The following is a 19,602-nucleotide window of genomic DNA, read 5'->3' as shown; positions in this document are numbered from 1 at the left end:
TGAGTGCTTACTACAAGGTTCTACTCTGTCTGCAAAATCACCTAAGGATTTTCGTTAAATTGTTAGTTGAGACCCTGCCCATATACATTATATCATTACTGACTTTCCATCCTTCTTCCTCTTCTTCCTCCCTCTCCTCTGTTTATCTGTCATGTTTTTCTTCCATCCCTCTATCCTTCCAACTTCTCCATCCCTTCCGTTTTTGTTTTTACTTACGTTTATTTAAAGTAGGCACTCATTATGGATATACTGTGTGCAAAGCTGGCTGGATGGTTTGGATGTGTATAAGGCAAACATCTGCTCTCACAGGAAATTAGAGTCCAGCAAAGTGGTCGGATAGTAGTACACAAGGAGACATTCAGAGTGGAATCTGCCCAAGTTCTGAGTGTGGAATAAGCATTATGGAGTGGAGAGGGTATTTTAAGATTTCATCCCAGAAGTATAATTCATGTCAGTAAGTCCTCTGGTTTGGGTCCAGTAAAAATATTGGCCTTTGTGGGGCTGCGGATGTGGTTCAAGTGGTAGCGCGCTTGCCTGGCATGTGCGCGGCGCTGGATTCGAACCTCAGCACCACTTAAAAATAAAGATGTTGTGTTCACCGAAAACTAAAAAAATAAATATAATTCTCTCTCTCTCTCTCTCTCTCTCTCTCTCTCTCTTTAAAAAAATATTAGCCTTTGTAAACTGCTGTGAGCTCTGTTACAGAATCTATTTTCATGCCATGTTACATTATGGACTATGCAATAATATGTATTCTACTTTTTAATATTAACCATCACCACAAACAAATGGAGTTGAATGAAAAAGGAGAAGCTGCCTACTCTAGTTGCTGTAACAGAAATCTGTTCCCTTCCTCCTATGCAGGAGAGCCAATTGGTAGTAAGACAAAAAGGAGATACTCTGTTCATACAGACCTGTGAGGAACTGTGTTCTTAGCAAGACTGCTTAATCAAGCACATTATGAACAATTCCAAATATATTTTTGTGTGTGGAACAGTAACAGGTAATTTCATGGAATAATGGAGGAGTTACATGGAGAGGAGACAAGTGAAAGCAAAATTGGTTTTTAATGTCCAACAGGAGAAGTAGAAAGTGTGAGGCTAGCCTCCAACATGCATGAATATATTAGGGAGCTTGTGGGGAGGGGGTTCCGGTGAACTGGAACATGCCTATGATCCCATTGGCTTGGGGGGCTGAGGCAGGAAGATTGCAAATTCAAAGCCAGCCTCAGCAACTTAGGGAGGCATAAGTAACTCAGTGAGACCCTGACTTTAAATAAAATATTATAAAGGGTCTGGGATGTGGCTGAGTGGTTAAGTGCCCCTGGGTTCAATTCCCAGTACCAAAAAAGAAAAAAAAAAAAAGCTGAGGAGGGTTGAGAGAGTTTTATGCAGGATTCCTAAAACACGTGTGCTTGGAGGCTTAGAGTTCCACATCCCACTGCTCTGGGGCCACTTAATAGAAATAGTAGCTCTGTCCAACTGAACGCCAGAGGCTCTCACAGTATTAAGTGATGGAGTGATAATAATAACAATGACTTGAGTTAACATATTTGAGTGCTTACTATGTATTTGGACTTTGTAATTTTATTTATCCAATCTTCATGGCTATTCTGTAAATTATGCCCTAGCGGTATCTACCTTGGATAGGTGAAGAAATAAAGATGAAGTGACTCACCCAAGATTTCCCTGTGAAACCTGAAGCTATTGACTACATCAAATACTGTTTGTCTAATAATAAGAAAATGTCGGTTATTATTTATATATGTGGTGCCAGACAGTTGCAAAGGGCTTTTATATCTGTTACTTTTTTATGATTAACACCGTACCCCTTGTGAGATATGTTATGTTAGGCACATGTATTTATCTCTTTGAAGGATGAAAAAATTAAGGCTCAGGGAAACTATATGCCTAAGAACACATAGTAGTAATTATAAAACTAAACAGCTTCTGGTCTGTTTACTCACTTTAATTCAGTCTAAGACATTCTGATACCTCTTCATATTTTAAGCATGCATAGACATGTCTAATTTTAGGCAAATTTCCAATCAAATTGGCTAAAACCTAATAGTTTCTGGGGCATAGGAAAGTAAATTACAGTCTCTTGGTAATTATCTTATGCATTATATAGTCTTCACTGGAGTTGCCAGATAAATGAGATGTCATTGCACTTAACAGCAAGGATCACTGCTGCTGGCTTTTGATTGGCTCCATCTGTTGCTAGGAGGAGTTGCCTACTCTCAGCAGCTGCCAGCCAAGCAGGCACTTCTGAGTGGAGCTGAGCCCAGGTTGACAGTAGCTAGAAAAGGAATGTGTCCTAACCTGGCAAGGACATCCTTCAAGTCGATGTTTTTGTCAACTAGGCTGACAGAATTCCTGATTTTTATGCATTTCATTGCTTTTTGTTATGCCCATTATTATCATCTTTCCTCTGCATGCTTACTTAAATTTGTTTAATTGNTCCTTCCTTCCTTCCTTCCTTCCTTCCTTCCTTCCTTCCTTCCTTTCTTTTCTTCTTTCTTTCCTTCCTTCTTTCTTCCTTCTCCTTTCTCTCACTGGGTTATTCTGTAAAGGAAGCACCATGCTTACTTTTGTATTCTCCATAAGACTTTTATAGTTGTGTAATTTGGATCCTCAGCAAATATTGAAATGAAATAGGGTTTCTCTTATTTTCTTTATCACATTCTCACATTCTCTTATTGCAAAGGGTATAAAAGAGAACAAGTGGCCCTAGTTTGGAGACTCCATGAAAGAAGGGTTGCTCAGCCTCCTGTCAAAGAATTAGGAAGCCTCTTTAGCCTTGTTTCTTTCCTTACTTGTTCTTACTCCCTCTTCTTCTTAAGTTGAAGTGTCTACCTGATTTCTCCATTGGATTGAAAAATATAACAATTTAAAATACTGAGCAGCACTAACCCCTTTCTGAGACTTCTGAACCCGAATTGGGCTGTTTGGGGATGGAGAGAATGATACATCCCAACATGTGCTTATTAATTCCCCACATGCTGTTTCTCTGTGCAGCACTCTCCCTGCACTGCCTGCTCACCTGACAGGTCACAGTTTCAGTTTTCATGCTGCTAGGCTATATATGCCTTCTTTATCACCTTACTCTTTTCTTCCATAGTGCTTATCATTACTCTTTATTTGTTATTTTTTTTTTTATTTTGAGTTCTCATTCACTTAATCTCTGTTTCTTGAAGTAGATACTCAGTTCCACAACCTCAGAGGCTATTTCTGGGGTTTTGTATCAGTGGACATCTGTCCCCGTGTATATAATACCTGACCATAATAAGTGATCACTAAATTTTCACTTAATAGGTTACTGATTAATTAATGAAGCAATGCTTAGTAGCTCTCCTCAATCTTTGCCTAGTGACTATTTGTTTCTTTAAGACCCTACTTGCAAGATAAAAAGAGCTTTCAGGTCTATGAATCTTGTCTTGGAAATATTTGACTCCATGCCCAGTGATTCTCAATCTTAATCTAACCCCTTCCTGACATCATAGACTACTTTCTGTTGTACATCTTTTCACAGTAAACATTTAGTTTTTTTACATCCTTTTTTTTCCCAACACCTTCCCTTGTTTCTTTCGTGAATAATGACTTCACTCTTCTTTTTGGCCTCATACATTTGGCTTCCTCTCACATTAACTGATTTCCAAACAGCCTTTTTAATACCATGGGTCACCTTAGTGGTCTTGTGAAGACTATGGATTCCCTTTCCAGAATAATCATTTTTAATGTAAAATAGAAAATACATCAAAGGACAAAGAAAAAGGATTAGACTGATAGACAATTGCCTATAGCTCTGCACTCTTGCTTCTCATGATTTTATTTTATTGAAATTTTTTTTAGTTGTAGATGGACACAATACCTTTATTTTGTTTATTTATTTTTATGTGGTGCTGAGGATAGAACCCAGTGCCACTCCTGTGAGTGGCACTGAGCCACAACCCCAGGCCCTCTCATGAATTTCTTTATGACAGATCTGATTTGACCAAAATTGTCTTCTTCCAGCCTGCCATAGCTCTAGTTGGAAGGTAGGAGATTGATAGCTCAGGATTTTGATATTGGTCCGACATGTGTGTTTGAACTTAGAATAAACGTAATCTATAAGATCTCTTACCAACCACTCTATTGTTACTCTTTAACCTTTGATGATCAGCCCACAATGAGAGAGATGTTCCAGCAAACATACAGACTGGTTTTAAAGTCAGTTACACCTGTGCTTATTGAGATTAAAGTAGATCATTATAATTTAGAAAGTACTAGTGGTGGCAAGCGCCAGGAGGACGAGTGCCATGTGATAGAATAGGTAAGATTTTCCAGTGAGTGTGCCCTGTCTACCAGTGCTCTTAGCTACTAGTGTCTTCCCTAGTGAGCACTGGGGTGGCAGAGCTGATTGCATGTGCTCCCCTGGGCTTTGCTGAAGTTTCTATTGGGCTTTTTGGGAGATGAAAACACAAACCATAGAGAAAAATGGGCCCCAGTGGGACAGGTAGGGCAATGAGCACTTGGAAGAAAAATAAACAGCTTTGTGATTCCCACTGATGTTAAGTCCTTCTCGTGAAGAAGTATCCAGTTGGATCAGTGTCTCCATGGAAAGAATCTTGATCTTGCAGCTGGAAGACATGTGTTCACACTCTGGCTCAGTGCTCTGTGTCTTGCACTTTGCACAAGGGTTCCTAATTAAAACTTCCTGGGTGTGCCATTTGTTCTTCTTTTAGTCTGGAATCACCCCCAGTCTCTTGAAATTGTGAACTCATCAGACAATGTTGAATTTGAGCAGAATTTATTGAGCATTGGCAGTGTGTTGGTACTGCTAAGACATCTCGTTAGGAATGCACCATGTCCTGTGGAGCAAAATATGCATACAACAGATATTTGAGGATTTCCTGTAGATTTATTATATGTTTCTCAATAAGTATTTGTGGCGTGCTATGTGCCTGGTTTTTCAGCCTTTATTCAAGAAAGACTTACTTCTCCCATTTTTTAAAAAAAATATAATATACATTAGGAAGGCAAACAATCCTAGGAATATTTAAAAGAAACGAATGAATAAGCTGTATCCTCAAGCACTGTAGAAGCACACATTTACATACAACCAATTTGTATGGTAATCACAAGCCATTCTCACCCAGAATTTCTCAGAAACTGAATGGAGTTTGAATTAGCAGAGTATAGTCAAAAGTGATATAATTTCAGCTACAAATTTTCCCAAATTGGTGGAGCAGGGAAGCTGTTCCTATATCTTATACTTTCCTGCAATATCCTTACCCAACTTTTTCTGGGTATCAGAACCATGCTTATCCAAAATCCAAGTAAAAACTACATCTTTGTAAAGCGTTGTCTTGAATCCTTATCCATTAGAAATATTTGTTGCTTTCTTTGTGCTCCTGCTCCCATATTGTATTTAATCATCTTCATTTCTTTTATTTACCTGTGTCTCTCATTCTTTACAAACTCTATGAGATCAAGGGACAGATATATTTTTTCTTTTCTTCTTCCTGAATCGGACAATGCCTTGCAAATAGCAGAGCTCAGCAAATAATGATGGACTTCATGAATGAAGGAATGAATGAAGCTCAGAGAACATTAGTTCTTTATTCATTAGTGATCTTTGGAATGATGATAGCCACCGTGTGCCATGGACTGCCAGCACAAAAGCATCAATGGTGCAAGGTTTTAGTAACAGTTACAAATTTTCTCTCACTGTTACAGAATGTGTGTCCAGAAAGGTTAGGATTCTACTCTGTATTGAGAATGTATGCAAAAACATCCATGGCTTTAAAACTTTAACAACATTCATGGAAGAACAGAAGTGAGCCTTTGAGAAATACAATCAGCACAAAGAGAACAGTGCGATGCTGCTATCAATGCCTAAAAGACATGTGAACCATGGCAAAACAGCACTGCTAATTTTGGGGATGCTACAGATTGTATTTCAGTCTCAAAACAGTGATTCCTTTTTGGTCTTATCCAAATCATTTCTTGCTTGAAATTCTCGGTTTTATAATGTATTACTCATATCCCCCACAAATGAATATTCTGAGGATTAATTATTATAAAGCACTTTGCAAATAAAAGGCCTTTATAAATTTTAAGTGGTGTTGTTATGTTGTGGGTGATGTGCAAGTGAAATATTGACAAAACCCCCCATTCACTAAAGCCTGCATTGATGCATTAAACTCCTGCTGTAGAACAGTACCTCTGGGGAGCCTTATGTATTCTTTGCTTAAGATATGTGAATTGGCAATTAAAAATAATTATATTGCAATATTGTTTGAGATGCCAATCAAGAAATCTACATCGAACAACATGGGATGTGGTCTTTGAGTTCCAATTACCAAGAAGAGTGAGCTTTTCCCTCTTCATAGTATTGCACATAAGCCAGTCTAGCAATCCAGAAGACAACTTTTTCTTCCTTTTTAAAATTTTTGCTTTATAACTTAATTATGGAGAACTGAATGAATTAGTCCTATTCATGGGACATGTCTCATGTTGTGGGAGAATTCTAACCAAATAGGCTTCTTTCTTTCATTTTTAGTTTTTTTTTTTTTTTTAAAGTAGGCACCTACACTTTGAGTCTGGTACTTGTTCTTGATAAAATGTGAAGGTTGAAGGTAGCAAGGGGTTAGCAATATCTTTGCCGTCCTCAAAAGAAATCTAGATAGTGAAACTTGCACAAAGACCGTTGAAAAAAGTTAGGCTATTTCATATGGGGGAATTCTGCTGGCTACCTGGATTTTATTCTATTTGTAATCCTGTATATTAGCTAGAGTTTCTGGGTTTAGGCTCAAGGATGTTCAGGAATACTAATATTAGTGCAAATGAGATAAGAAGATGACATAACCTCAGTACTCCATCTTGTTTTCTTCTGAAATGTCAAGGTTGAACTTAAAGATCTTTTGTTTTTAAATTTGACAGTGTCAAATTTGTATTAAATTTCTTAAGTTATTATAAAAGCCTGATACAAAATTATATATTACTTATATGTACTAAATTTGTAATTCATTTCATTTGTTAGATGGAGTAATGTTCTTCACAAAACTAAGGGATCTATGAAATTTTACTTAGAAGATAAATACTAATCTCATGTTTTGAGATTTCCTGTTTCTTGTTAAATCAGACACTTTTTGAAGATTTGATTTAAAAGTAAAATGAAATATCTCTATCACAGTGTTTTAAAATCAGAATTGCATTGAAATAGCTGTCAAATAACAGAGTATTGTGATAAAAAATAGTCTTTGCACAAACTTGACTTTGACAAATATTTCAAGAATCAAATTATTTGTTTCTTAGAGAGATATATGAAATTATTTCTTAAAGAACAAATGTAGATTTACCCATAAAAATATGCCATCAACACCACCATTCTAGGTTAGCATATGCATAATTTGTTGTGGTTTTCTTTTTAACTCTTCATTAGTGTTTACTCAATGATGTCCTGCTGTGTTTATATTCAGCCTGTCTTGGCAGGTCAGAAAATTAGGAGAGCAATGTAGACAGTAATCAGATATCTCAACATTTGGATATTCTGTCTTTGAAGGGTTCTTAAAATGAACACGTTTTCTTTTTTTTTCTTTTTTTTTTTTTAATGTCTGTTGATCTGCTTGCTCTCCAGGAGGGATGGTAGTTAGAGTCTATACTGCAGTAGAGGAAGCCCCTGCAGCTGGGAGAGGCCTGAGGACATCTGTGGCATACAGTTGGTTCTAGTACTTATCCATAGAGTCCTGATAACTCACTAGTTTAAATGTTGCCAGAATTACCACATTGGTTTTTTTTTAATATTTATTTTTTAGTTATAGGTGGACACAATATTTTATTTTTATGTGGTGCTGAGGATCAAACCCGGTGCCTCACTCATGGTAGGCGAGCGCTCTACCTCTGAGCCGCAACCGCAGCCCACCACGTTGTTTTTGCAGTGGATAGATAAGTGAACTAGGAATGAGAAAATCTAATTTCTTGCTCCAGCCCTGCTCTGGATCCAGGGCAGAGTGTGCAGTGAGCTGTCAGAAGGCCCCAGGAATGTTTTAGGCTGCTCTATAAGCCAGACAGTGAGGGGACAGGTGAAAAGTTAGCAAGAGAGTGAGGAAATGAAACAGGCTTTATGTTACCTTTCACCATTTCATGTCTGGACAAACAATATACCTCCATCACATAGATCTGCCTCTTGCTTGGTATTACATTTAAGCTGCTTGAGTCCATTGGTAATATTTGAAGATAGGATCCTATAGGCAACATTTTGAGGGTCCATATCTCAAGACACCAAGCCTCCTCTGGATGACTTTCTTATTCTGTGTCCAAGGGAAGCCCTCTTTGTGGTGAACGGTACATCTTTATAAAGACATGTTTTATCTGTCAGTAGTTATCCAATCTCATTCATTTCTTAGGCTTGATCCATTTGGAAGATTACTGTTGCTAATCTAATTTTTATTTAATAGTTTCAAAACCTTTTCCTATGTAGTTATTATTCCTTCCAAATTAAAATATGTTGGAAGACCAGAAAGAAAGCAAAATAAATAAATTAATTAATAAACAAAAGCATTCTAAACATCGAAAAGAATAATGACAGTATCTTTGCATGCAATCACTTGGACTTTCAGTGGAAAAATTATTCTGCTTTCATATGATCTGATATCTGTACTTCTATCAGTTGGTTTTGGTTCTTCACCTAAGAAGACAGGAAGCTACTCATAAAAGGGAGAGAGAAGGAAGAGTGGCAGCAGTGACAAGGAGCAATGCTGCAGTTGGAATGGCTGTGTCCCCAACAGTCATACATTGAAACCCAAAACCAACAAGATGATGGTGTCAGAAAATGAGGCCACTGGAAAGTGAATATCCTGAGGGCTCTCCTGAATTGGATCAGTGCCCTTACTAGAGACTCTGGAGAGCTATTCATTAGGTGAGGGCTGGGTAAGAAGGTGCCATCTATGAACCAAAAGTGAGTCTTTAGGAAACACCAAGTCTGTCATCACCTGACCTTGGACTTCTCAGCATCCACAACTGTAAGAAGTTCTTTTCGGCTGTTTATAAGTCATCCATTTTAACATATTCTGTTACAGCAGCCCTAACAGATGAAGATAAGAGACAACTCAGAGAAAGAAGTAACTCCGAATCAGAAGTAAAGGCAAGGGAATGTTAAGTAGATATTAGAAAAAGTTACACTCAAAAAAGAGTTTGAAAGATGCAAAATCTTTTGTCATGATTAGCATTCCCAAGAAGCCCCATTTACTGAGGTTTAACTCACCTAAATGGTTCTCTTCAAAAATCTCACAAAATTTGGAGTTTCTTTTTGATATGGAAGATCTAAAACTAATAAATTGAAACAGTAGACAATCCCTAAATCACATGGCCTAAGGATACGGGAATGTGATGATGAAAAGATATGGTACGTTTTATTTTAGAAAATACTTTTAAAATTAAGTTCAAATTTAACAATAGAAACACATCCCCCGATATTTACATTTCATTTTCTCTTCTATTTAAAATTATAATATTTCTTCTATTTCCCAAGAGAAAGTGCTTTTCTTCTTTCATACTCTGCCTTCTTTTCTTTCCTTAGAATATATCAGAAGGACAAGGATTAGATCAGCCAGATAAAACCTTGATTGATTTAAATCAAATTTTTCTCCCCCACTTTTGTCTTTCCATCTCATCTGTCTGGGAAATTAATTTAAATGAAATTCTGAGAGAACATTTGATCAAAATCACCTCTCAAGAAGTCAGTTGAGAAGAGGTCCAAGTTTCTCATCAAGAAGAAATGAAAAGCCGAGTGCATTGGTGAATGCTTGTAATCCCAGCGGCTGGGAAGGCTGAAGCAGGAGGATTGTGAGTTCAAAGCCAGCCTCAGCAAAAATGAGGCACTAAGCAACTCAGTGAGACCCTGTGTCTAAATAAAATACAAAATATTGCTGGGGATGTGGTTCAGTGGTTGAGTTTAATCCCCAGTACCAAAAAAAAAAAAAAAAAAGAAAAAGAAAAAGAAATGATAAATGTCTAAGGAGATGAAAATGTCAATTTCTCTAATGTGATCATCACACATTGTATACATATACCAAATTATTTACACAATACTCCATACATATTCACAATTATTATATATAAGTTAAAATAAAAAGAAGTCATTTGTTCACTGGTATATTCATGTGTATGTGTGCACGTGTGTGCGTGTGTGCATGTGTGTGTGTGTGTATATTTTAAAAGGTATGTGTATATGTGTATTAAAATTGTGTGTGTTTTTAATTAGGTAGTGTAGTAGTCACAGAGAAGGAGACTGATTTTACAAAGGAGAAAATTGTAGAGACCTTTAAAATATCTTCCCCTTATTTATCTTGGCATGTTAGACATTAAAACTATGGTATAGATAAATAAATAAATGAAAGATTTATCTCCTCTTTCCTCTTATTTCATTTTATAAATGAAAACAGTGAAGAAACAGGAGAAACCTAGATGTTTCCATTTTTATTTGTTAAGACAGGCATCATATTAGCAGTGACTAAAGGAATTGTAAAATCAAGCAGAGCCACTTCTATATAGTCCTACTGTTCAAAGTAAATCATCATTAATTCACTTTATGAAAATAGGAAAAGGAAGATGCTGAGTCAATGGAACATACTGTTTTATTTCTGTGACTATATAATGCCAGAAGGCTTTGTAAATACTGAAGGAAAAAAAGACTAATGTAGTTAGTGTTCTAGATACTATGCCCAACACAAAGCTACATATTTAGAAACAGGCCCCATTATTTGGCAATAGTTAGGAGGGCGGATATGTGAACACAGAAGCCCATAGACTATCACTTGTATCATGCTGAACACACTTCTGATTCTCTGCAATGATAATGAAATGTGATTTTGCACTTTGTGTGGATATAACTACAATTTTGTGTGGATTTTAGCTATTGCACATTTCCATTGGCTTGTTACGCATATTTTGATGTTGACTATGAAATCGTTATCTGTTGCCTTCCTATTTCCCCTTAAGTGGCATTCTGGATTGGCTTAGACACATGGTTCCAATGCTAATTTGATATAAATATTGTCAAGTGTAGCATACTCTGCTTTTATAAGGACTTTGGGAAAATGCTGTCTCCCCCCCCCCTTTTAATTAAGATTCACAATCTGTTACTCCAGGAGTTTATTGTCAAAGGTTACATAATTCTGGTATTTTGCTTAAAATTTGGTAACAATGTATTTTTACAGCTAATTTATTCCCACATATTTATTTTTCTATATCATTTCTGTAGGTTTCTCATATTTGTATGTGTAATTATATGCCTTTATAAGTTAGTATTTTCCAGAGTTTATTTGAGGAAAAAGTTGAGTTTGTGAAGAAATATCCTGGAACACTCCTCTGGCTGTCACTAATTAATAATTTAAAAACTATTAATAAAGTAACACCCCTGAGATTCCTAAGCTCTTATGTCTACACAATAATTAATACATTAAAAGTGATTTGTAAAATATCTCTCCATATATATGAGATATTCTTAATATCCAAGAAGATGTCCTAGTCAATGGTATTAAATTATCTATAACAGCATAAAAAACTCATTTATTCAGATACAAATAATGCACATTCCATGAGCTAAGGACAGGATCATTTAATATTATTAAACATGAGCTAATGAAAGTGCATATGGTACCTACACACATATACACTCATGGGTACACATGTAATTCTGTACATATGTGTGTATCTATGTGGATATATATGTGGATATTTATTATGTGTATGTACAGTTTTGTATAAATGTACATTTTTAAAGTAAATAATTTTATGGTTTACCAAAGTAGAACTGATTCTAAGACTCCAAGGTTAACAAGGACACACCTATAGATAACTAAGTAGGATATTTTTATTTTTTAACAAATAGTCACTTTAATAAAATATAGTATATAAAGAGCCAGTCTCTTCTGAATAGCAAAAGACATTTTCCAGATTGTCATATGAAGAAAAGTGTATCATGATGTGGTGGAGAATAGAGAGGTCAAATCCTGCTCCTGCTGTTACCTAGCAGTGTAACTTTGGCAAATCAATTCTCTTGGAGTCTCTCCTTCCTCATCTATATGGTAGGAATTTTAATCCTTGTTGTGCCATCTCATTCAGTTGTTATGAAGTACAAATAAGATAAAATGCTATGCATTGGTAAGTGGTGATATGCTTATTGACTGGCATGTGGTCAATTACTTACAGATTGAGTTTGAAAACAGATCATTCTTACAATTTTTTCACGCTACTCAGAATTTTTGTGGTCAGAAGTCATAAAATGCCCATTCTGTTAAGAGGTCTGGCGCATTATTAATAAAAGGCTGGTTAAAAGAATGTTTTTAACTATTCCATAAAATCCATGCTCAATAGTGTCCACTCCACTCCACTCTGTCATATTAACCTTGTGACGTGAATGCTAGGCATCCTTAGCAGATATGAGTTTTACATGACAGTCATCTATATACTAACTCATGGACTTCTTTCCTATGTATAAACCATCAACTACAAATGTATTTTACCTTTGTCTCCTTCCTTATGTCATTGGACTAGTACATCTCAATGTAATTTTTTAAAAGGAATCAGGGGGCTTTATTTGCCTTGAATATGTATACCTTGGTGAGAATACTATTTCTGTGAAAAAATGATAAACTATGATTTGTGATATTCTGAAAAGATATTCTTTTTAAATTAACATTTAAATAAATTGACAAAATCTTCAAGCAAATCAGAAATAGCATTCTAATAATTATGGTTAGCCAATTATTGAGCACTTAACATATGTCAGGTAGTGTGCTAGATATTTTACATGTTTTATGTTATTTAAACATTGGCATATTTTGCTTTGCTGTCAATGTTACTATCTCAGGGTAAGTATTAATAGATGAGAAGCTGAATTGTTAGAAGAAATTAATCCAGTTTTGCAGGCTACATAGTATACCACAGTGCTGGGCTTATTTGGCTTTATTAGGCTTGTCCTTGACCACTGTACCTAGACACTGCGCTCTACACAACACATCTGGAATTCCCACAGCCTCCCTTTGCCTTACTACTTCATGAAAAGCTGTTATCTTTTATTCAATGACGTTATTGATGTGTTTATTTAACACAGAGCTATGATTAGCAAACAGTACAGTGCAGCCAGAAGTCTTCCAATGAGATCAGATCCCAGTCCAACTCCAAGCTTCCACATAAGGCAGAGTCATTTTGGAAATGTCACTGGCTTTTTTTGAGCTTCAGTTTTCTCTATCATAAGTGGAAGATGATAAATCTCACTTTTCTGAGAGATTATAGGAATATTGCACAAGCCACTGTCAGTTACGTTCTAGATTGAGTTCTTATAATTGGACCTGATAATTCTTTTTAATTCCTGTTGTGTAAATTTTATTTATTTCTCCAGTGAGGAGAGAATTGATATTTACTGAACATTTAATATACACTTTTTTACATTAATCAACATTGACTATAAACTTAGAAATTAGATGTTATTATCACAATTTTGTGTTGTGTAAATGAGCTTGTTAAACTGGCTTAACTCTCTCACAAAATGCAGATAATAAGAGGTGAAGTCAACATTCCCACCCTAGACTCCCCTTGTTTCCTTATGCAGACTGGAGCAAACACCCAGCAAGATTCCAGTCTAATGCCTCATGCATGTCAGTGTGGAATGGTCTTTGTATTTTCCTGTTGGAATTCTCTATTTGGCTACTCTTTTTACTTCTGTTTTGGTACACACCATCTCTTAGATTCTCCTTTCCTTATCATGTCATATTATCTGTTTTGTTTTCTTTATAGCCTTTGTCATTCATTGTTTGAAAGTACTGATTTATCATTCTAAGTGTTGATTGACTCCTTTGGTAGAATTCAAAGTCCATGGCTCCAGGCCCTTATCTACCTTTGCTCCTGCATTCCAGCACTTAGAATGGGGACTGGCACAGCAGATGCACAATCAATAACTGTTCAATGGATGAGGGAATGATTTTCAGCTGTCTCTCAAAATCTATTTTCTATATAAGAGGAGGCTGATCAAACCATTCTAAATGGAACCTTCAGTTTTCTGAATGATTATCAATGTATTCCCTGAACGTCACCCAATTTTCTGCAAAGATTTCTTGGTGCTAATGGGCTTGGGTATTAGGGATTTATTTGCATCTATACTGGAACAACAGGGCATTTGTATCAACAAGGTCTCTTTTGGCACCATAATTGGTGGTTCTTAGCCATGACATGAAATTAAGCATATACAACATGCTATATGTGAAAAACTGTGATGTTTTAAACATATTTAAAATGCAGATAGTACTTACATCTCAGGTGCAGAGTTTGCAGCCAGTCTTTAAAATGTGATTCCAGATAGAAAAGTGAATTTATAAAAACAGTCCATGTCCCTTGGTAACTAGCATAAGCTAGTTTTGCGATAGACTGACTAAAATTTTATCTACTTGGTTATTGAAAGTTCATTAAGAGCTAGTTTGAGCTCTACTTGCTTGAGTACATGTATCATAAGCAGCATCCTGTTTATGAACATTTTATAGTTGATGATTCAAGAAATATAATGACCATAGATGAACTTTCAGGTTTCAGTTGAAATATGGAGTTATTAGATTGAAGTATCATTTGAGTTTAAATCATTAATTCATTTGGATATCAACTATAACTAAAGATCACACCATAATTTAGTGAAGATTGTTTTTTAAAAATTTAATCATAGGTATAAATCTTATTCTTGAAGGAAGATTCATGAATCCCTTGAAAGAATAGATTCTCTGTTTTGTGCTCCTCTTAAATGACACCCAGATGGTTTATATAATTGTGCTTCAGCTTGGGTAATATGGTAACTAGGTGTAATCTGCATTAATTGCTCTAAATTGCTCAGTTCCTTGCTGTGAAATATTTTTTTTTATGTTAGGTGATTGTTTATATTTTGTGAGTGATGGATCTTTGTAACACAACATAGTATTACACTTCAAAAATGTATTCTTCAGTGTCCAAAAATGTATTCTTCAGTGTCCGTATTGTGCTTAGGAACATTTTACTTCTATCCAAAGTCATGCCTCTAATGAACATCCCAACTCCTGAAGCAGTTTGGGTCTTTTTTCTTCTAAGCCCTCTTTTAAATTTACTTTTAGGGATGATAATGCCTTACTAAACAATGACTGACAACTACATTTTCTTGATTTTTTAAGTCATCAACGAAAGACAATACAGGAATCCTTTTTTGATCTAATCTTATTAAGGGAGTATCTTCTATCTGTTCTTCCATAATGTATTTATATCTGACATAGCTTTTACTACTTTGCTTTGAAGACTATGTAATGAATCCTTCTCTGCTAATTGCCATGACAACCTTTGTAAACTCATGTTCTACCATAATTCTTGGTACATAGTAATTATTAGATAGTTGTTAAACTTGAAATGTAGATGAATACTTCGATATTTTCATTACATTATCAGATACATTTAATGTTTATCAATTAATGTGCCTCATTGAAGGACCCCAGTCTATTTTGGGGTTAGCAGTTGTACCGCTTTGGCTAGCTGATCCCATTTAATCTAGTCTTACTGTATTAACTCAGAGATTTTCTCTTGTGGCTGCTTCTAATCTGCTTTGATACAATAGACCAGATAACTAAGTGCATGAAAACAAGCTAAATTTTACAGACCGTTAACTTCCAAACAACTTCTAAACAAAGCTGTATGCTTAGCATTGTGTTAGCATCATGGTGGTATAAAAGAAAGTCTAAGACGGAGTTCCTTCTTAATTGATATTTAAAAAGAGAACAGAAATGGAGAACAAGATAATATATATGCGTTAGTGAATTGTGCAGAGCAGATGATGGTAAAGGGAGTAAGGCTAGGGGAATTCAGAAATCAAGAAGGCCTAAATTGTCATGGTGGGCTATAAGATTAGATCAAAACCTTGAAAGTTAAGCAAAATGAAACAGATAGGGTGACTGACAGGATTTAAGTTATTCTTCTTGAGCAAATGATGATAATTTAATTGAAAAGCCAATCTCAAGAGCATACTCAAAACAAGAAAATATCATCCTAAATGTTTCATAAGTGTTCATTAGTATAATTAATAAAACAGTTCTTTTTTCACTCAGTTTTATGAATTAGTTCATGCCATCTTGTCTTATGTGCCTTTTGGGAGACCATTTAAAAATTCTTGGTTGAAAATTTCTGTATCAGCTATTAGTTTGCATACCCAAAGAAACCCAAAACTCTGGCCGTGATTCCAGAAATCAATCAGTTCAGTCAGGCTGTAGAATGCTCTCAGTAACAGAAAAAAGAACAGATTTTGGGGATGGTGCTTTAAATTCTCTGTAACTCAGTAACACCACAGGGCTTAGCATGAGTAACTGTGAATGGAAATGCTTCCAACCAGAGTCTAACATTGATGCATATTTGACTTGGAGGGTTTTGTGATTTGGCAAGGACTTTAGGGAGGCTTGCATATTGAAGAAGAAAAGAGAAACTGAATTCTAATAACTACAGCAAAAAAATTCTCCTCTCTCCATGGGTGCCAGCACTGTGTGTGACAGAGAATCCAGCTAGAGATCTGATGACATATCATCCAGAGCACTGGGATCACTCCTCTTCCTTCTTGCCTCATCTCGTAGCAGAAGCATCTATAACTTCAAGATTTGGTTCACTCATCACCACCTTTTTGAAATCTTTACTTGCTTCAGTAGAGTTAATAGTTTTCCCTCTCTCAGCCTGCCATTGAGGCTACATTGCTAAATAGGATACATGTTTGCTTAATTGAACATAGGTACACCTCTCCTGAACTGTGATCTCCTCAGCACCAGGAATGGGCACCAGATTGTGTTTATTGTTGTCTTCAGTACACAGGGGACAAACATTTGCTGTCACAGTCAATGAACACACTTTTAGTTGGTTTGATTATCTCTGGTTATTTCTAGCAAAAACAACCTTGAAAGAGTCTGGAATCTTACTCAGATACTCAGATATCAAGATATATTTACAAAGAGGTGATATTTCATTTACTTCATGCAAGCTATTTTAATTACAAAAAGCATCCAAGAAAAAATAATTGTTATTCTGACCTAAAAGGTCATGCATGAGGACCAAAAATAAAAGTATAACTAAGTTCTTACACATTTCAGTATTTTTAGGAGGGGATAGAAAATGAAACAAGAGCTGAAGAATTTGAAAGAATTTCTAAGGGATAATGAGAAAATGACTTACAAAAACTGTGGTCACATGATAGATTTTTATAAAATTGTTTATTCATTTAGATAGGCCTTTTTTCTTTTAAGGAAAACAGAACAAATTACTTATTCCCTGTAGGTTGATACTCTTTTTAACATTTTCAGTTTTTTACATATATAACTACTAGTGGGATTGCTGGATAGTATAATAGTACTGTTTTTAATTTTTTGAGGAACCTCTGTACTGTTTTCCATAATGGATACTAATTCACATTCCCACTAAAGGTATACAAGGATTCCCCTTTTTTAACATCCTTTCCAGCAGTTTTATCTTTTATTTTTTGAAGAAAAGCCATTTGTTATGTTTTGGATATGAGATATCCCCTCACCCCAATTCATTTGTGTGACAATACAAAAATGTTCAGAATTGAAATAATTGGATTAGGAGAGCACTAACCTAATCAGTGGATTAATCCCCTGAATGGTCTAACTGGGTGGTAACTATAGGTAGGTATAGCTGGAGGAAGGAGGTCACTGGGAGCCTATTTTGGGGGGTTATATTTTGTCCCTGGCACAGTGATGAAAAAAGTGATCTTGAATAGTATTTTCATATACCTGTTGGCCATTATATATGAGAAATGTCTATTTAGGTCTATTGCCTGTTGGATTATTTAGTTTTTTGTGACTGAGCTTTTTTAGTTCCTTATATATTCTGGATATTAACTCTTTGTCCAATGTATAGTTTGCAAATTTGTTTTCCCATCTGTAGGTTGTCTCTTCATTCTGTTTTTTCTGTGCTTTGCAGAATATGTTGATATTCTTTATAACTCATTGATCTAGAAAATATGTTCTTGACATAAAGAGTCTTTTTTGAGTTTGTAGTGGAAAGAGCATGAAATTTTCAAAAAGAGCTTAGTGCATTACAAATTATGTGGTTATGGCTAAGTCTCTAGTGGTTTGAGACTCAAATACCTCATCTGTAAAGTGGAGATAATGACTCAAGTCTCATGGGATTAATTATCACCCACCATGGGCTGTGGACATCAAATAAGGTAACTTATACTTGGTATCTTAAGGCACCAAGGTATATCTCAAAGATTGAACATCTTCATTTTTCAGGACATATTAAATACAAAATAATAAGTAATATACTACATTTACTTGATGTTTATCCCTGTGGTATATCTTTGAATAAATGTTAATTTTTCTACTCACACACTGGTGGAGCACTAATTGGGGTAGCTCTCAAGGGGTTCATTAAGCTTGTTGAGTAAAAACCAGTAACACACATAACTTCAATGTCATCAAAAATCTGGTAAGAGTCCTATGCTTGCTGTACGACACCAGGACCAATTAGTTGAAAGTCCAATATCCCCTATAGTTTTTAAATGGCTTCAAGAGCTCATTTTAAGATTTTTCGGTCCAATAATTCTGTGACTCCATGAAAGCCAATATATCACAGTAAAGTCTGTCTAAAATTCATTGTTTTCTGAGTTATTAGGAACTTGAGGTTTGGAGTTTTGTTCTTTTTACTACCTAACCATATTGATTTACCTTGAAAATCAGGATAAACATTATTCTCTCCCTGTGGAATGGCAAATAAAAGGCAGTTTTGCAGTGAGACTTGGTTCTCAAAAATCTAAAGAGATTAATATATTTGCCACTTACTTTTTTTTCTTCCCATCCCCTTCTTATCTCTTTCTAAACCCCAGCTATCTAGACGCAGTTTGTTGGAAAGGCAAGTTGCAAAGCTAATAATCTTTTTCACTATTATATTGGAAGTGCTAGTATAAAGATTATTTGAAGGGCAGGGTAGGGGACAGCTATAATTGGGGCATATTTTAGGAGTTTTCTCAAGGTGTTTTATTAGCCAGATGTCTACCTCATAATATTAATTGTCGCGACCCCTCACCGGCAAGGGAAACACGACACAGGATTCTTCTTTCAACAGTTTATTCAGGCCTTGAGTCATGTATCATCTTCTAGCGCCTGCCGCCCGAACACACCCAAGCACAGCTTAATAAAGCCCCCCGCGTCCCAATCCCAAGCCGCCACGTGGATCTCTCTCATAGGGTGGTAAGGGATTGCGCGCCAACTCTCCATAAAAGGAGTTGTTTATCACAGGCCACAGTGGAAGCCGGCGCCATCTTCTAATGGCAGCCACGGTCTATAAGAATGGCTTACCACAGTTCCCCCTTCTATTTTATATAACAATGCAGGCGAAAGTAGAGGTCCTATCCCACTGTGCAGAAGTGGCTGCAATGTATGGATCACTCCTAAGGAGGCGTCTTCCCCAGACCTGATCCCATATCAGCCGACGCCTTTTTTCGTAGGGCGGGGCGTGGACGTCAAACCCGCATGCAATAGGACATGCTTTCCTTGAGGTCCGTTGAGGGATCACTCAAGTGCAGTGCCTTGCCTCGCATCCTGCATCGTGACGA

General features: G+C 36.0%; 1 long non-coding RNA gene across 2 annotated transcripts in view; it reads right to left on the bottom strand.

Annotated features, from left to right (window-relative positions):
* Positions 1-4,991: 4,991 nt before the first annotated feature.
* LOC125617104 overlaps positions 4,992-19,602 on the bottom strand; it is a 19,219-nt gene continuing 4,608 nt past the window's right edge. Inside the window, exons 2-3 of one of the 2 annotated variants that reach the window (XR_007347969.1) lie at positions 17,473-17,475; positions 4,992-6,570 (exon numbers count right to left, since the gene is read on the bottom strand). This is a non-coding gene — a long non-coding RNA (uncharacterized LOC125617104). Of the gene's footprint in view, positions 6,571-7,564; positions 15,200-17,472; positions 17,476-19,602 lie in introns of those variants that run through there. The other variant, XR_007347968.1, reaches the window with a different exon arrangement.

Source organism: Marmota marmota, unplaced genomic scaffold (assembly GCF_001458135.2).
Source record: "Marmota marmota marmota unplaced genomic scaffold, marMar, whole genome shotgun sequence".
NCBI lineage: Eukaryota > Metazoa > Chordata > Mammalia > Rodentia > Sciuridae > Marmota > Marmota marmota.
Note: the sequence above shows the minus strand (reverse complement) of the source record. Positions and strands in the feature narration are given on the sequence as shown.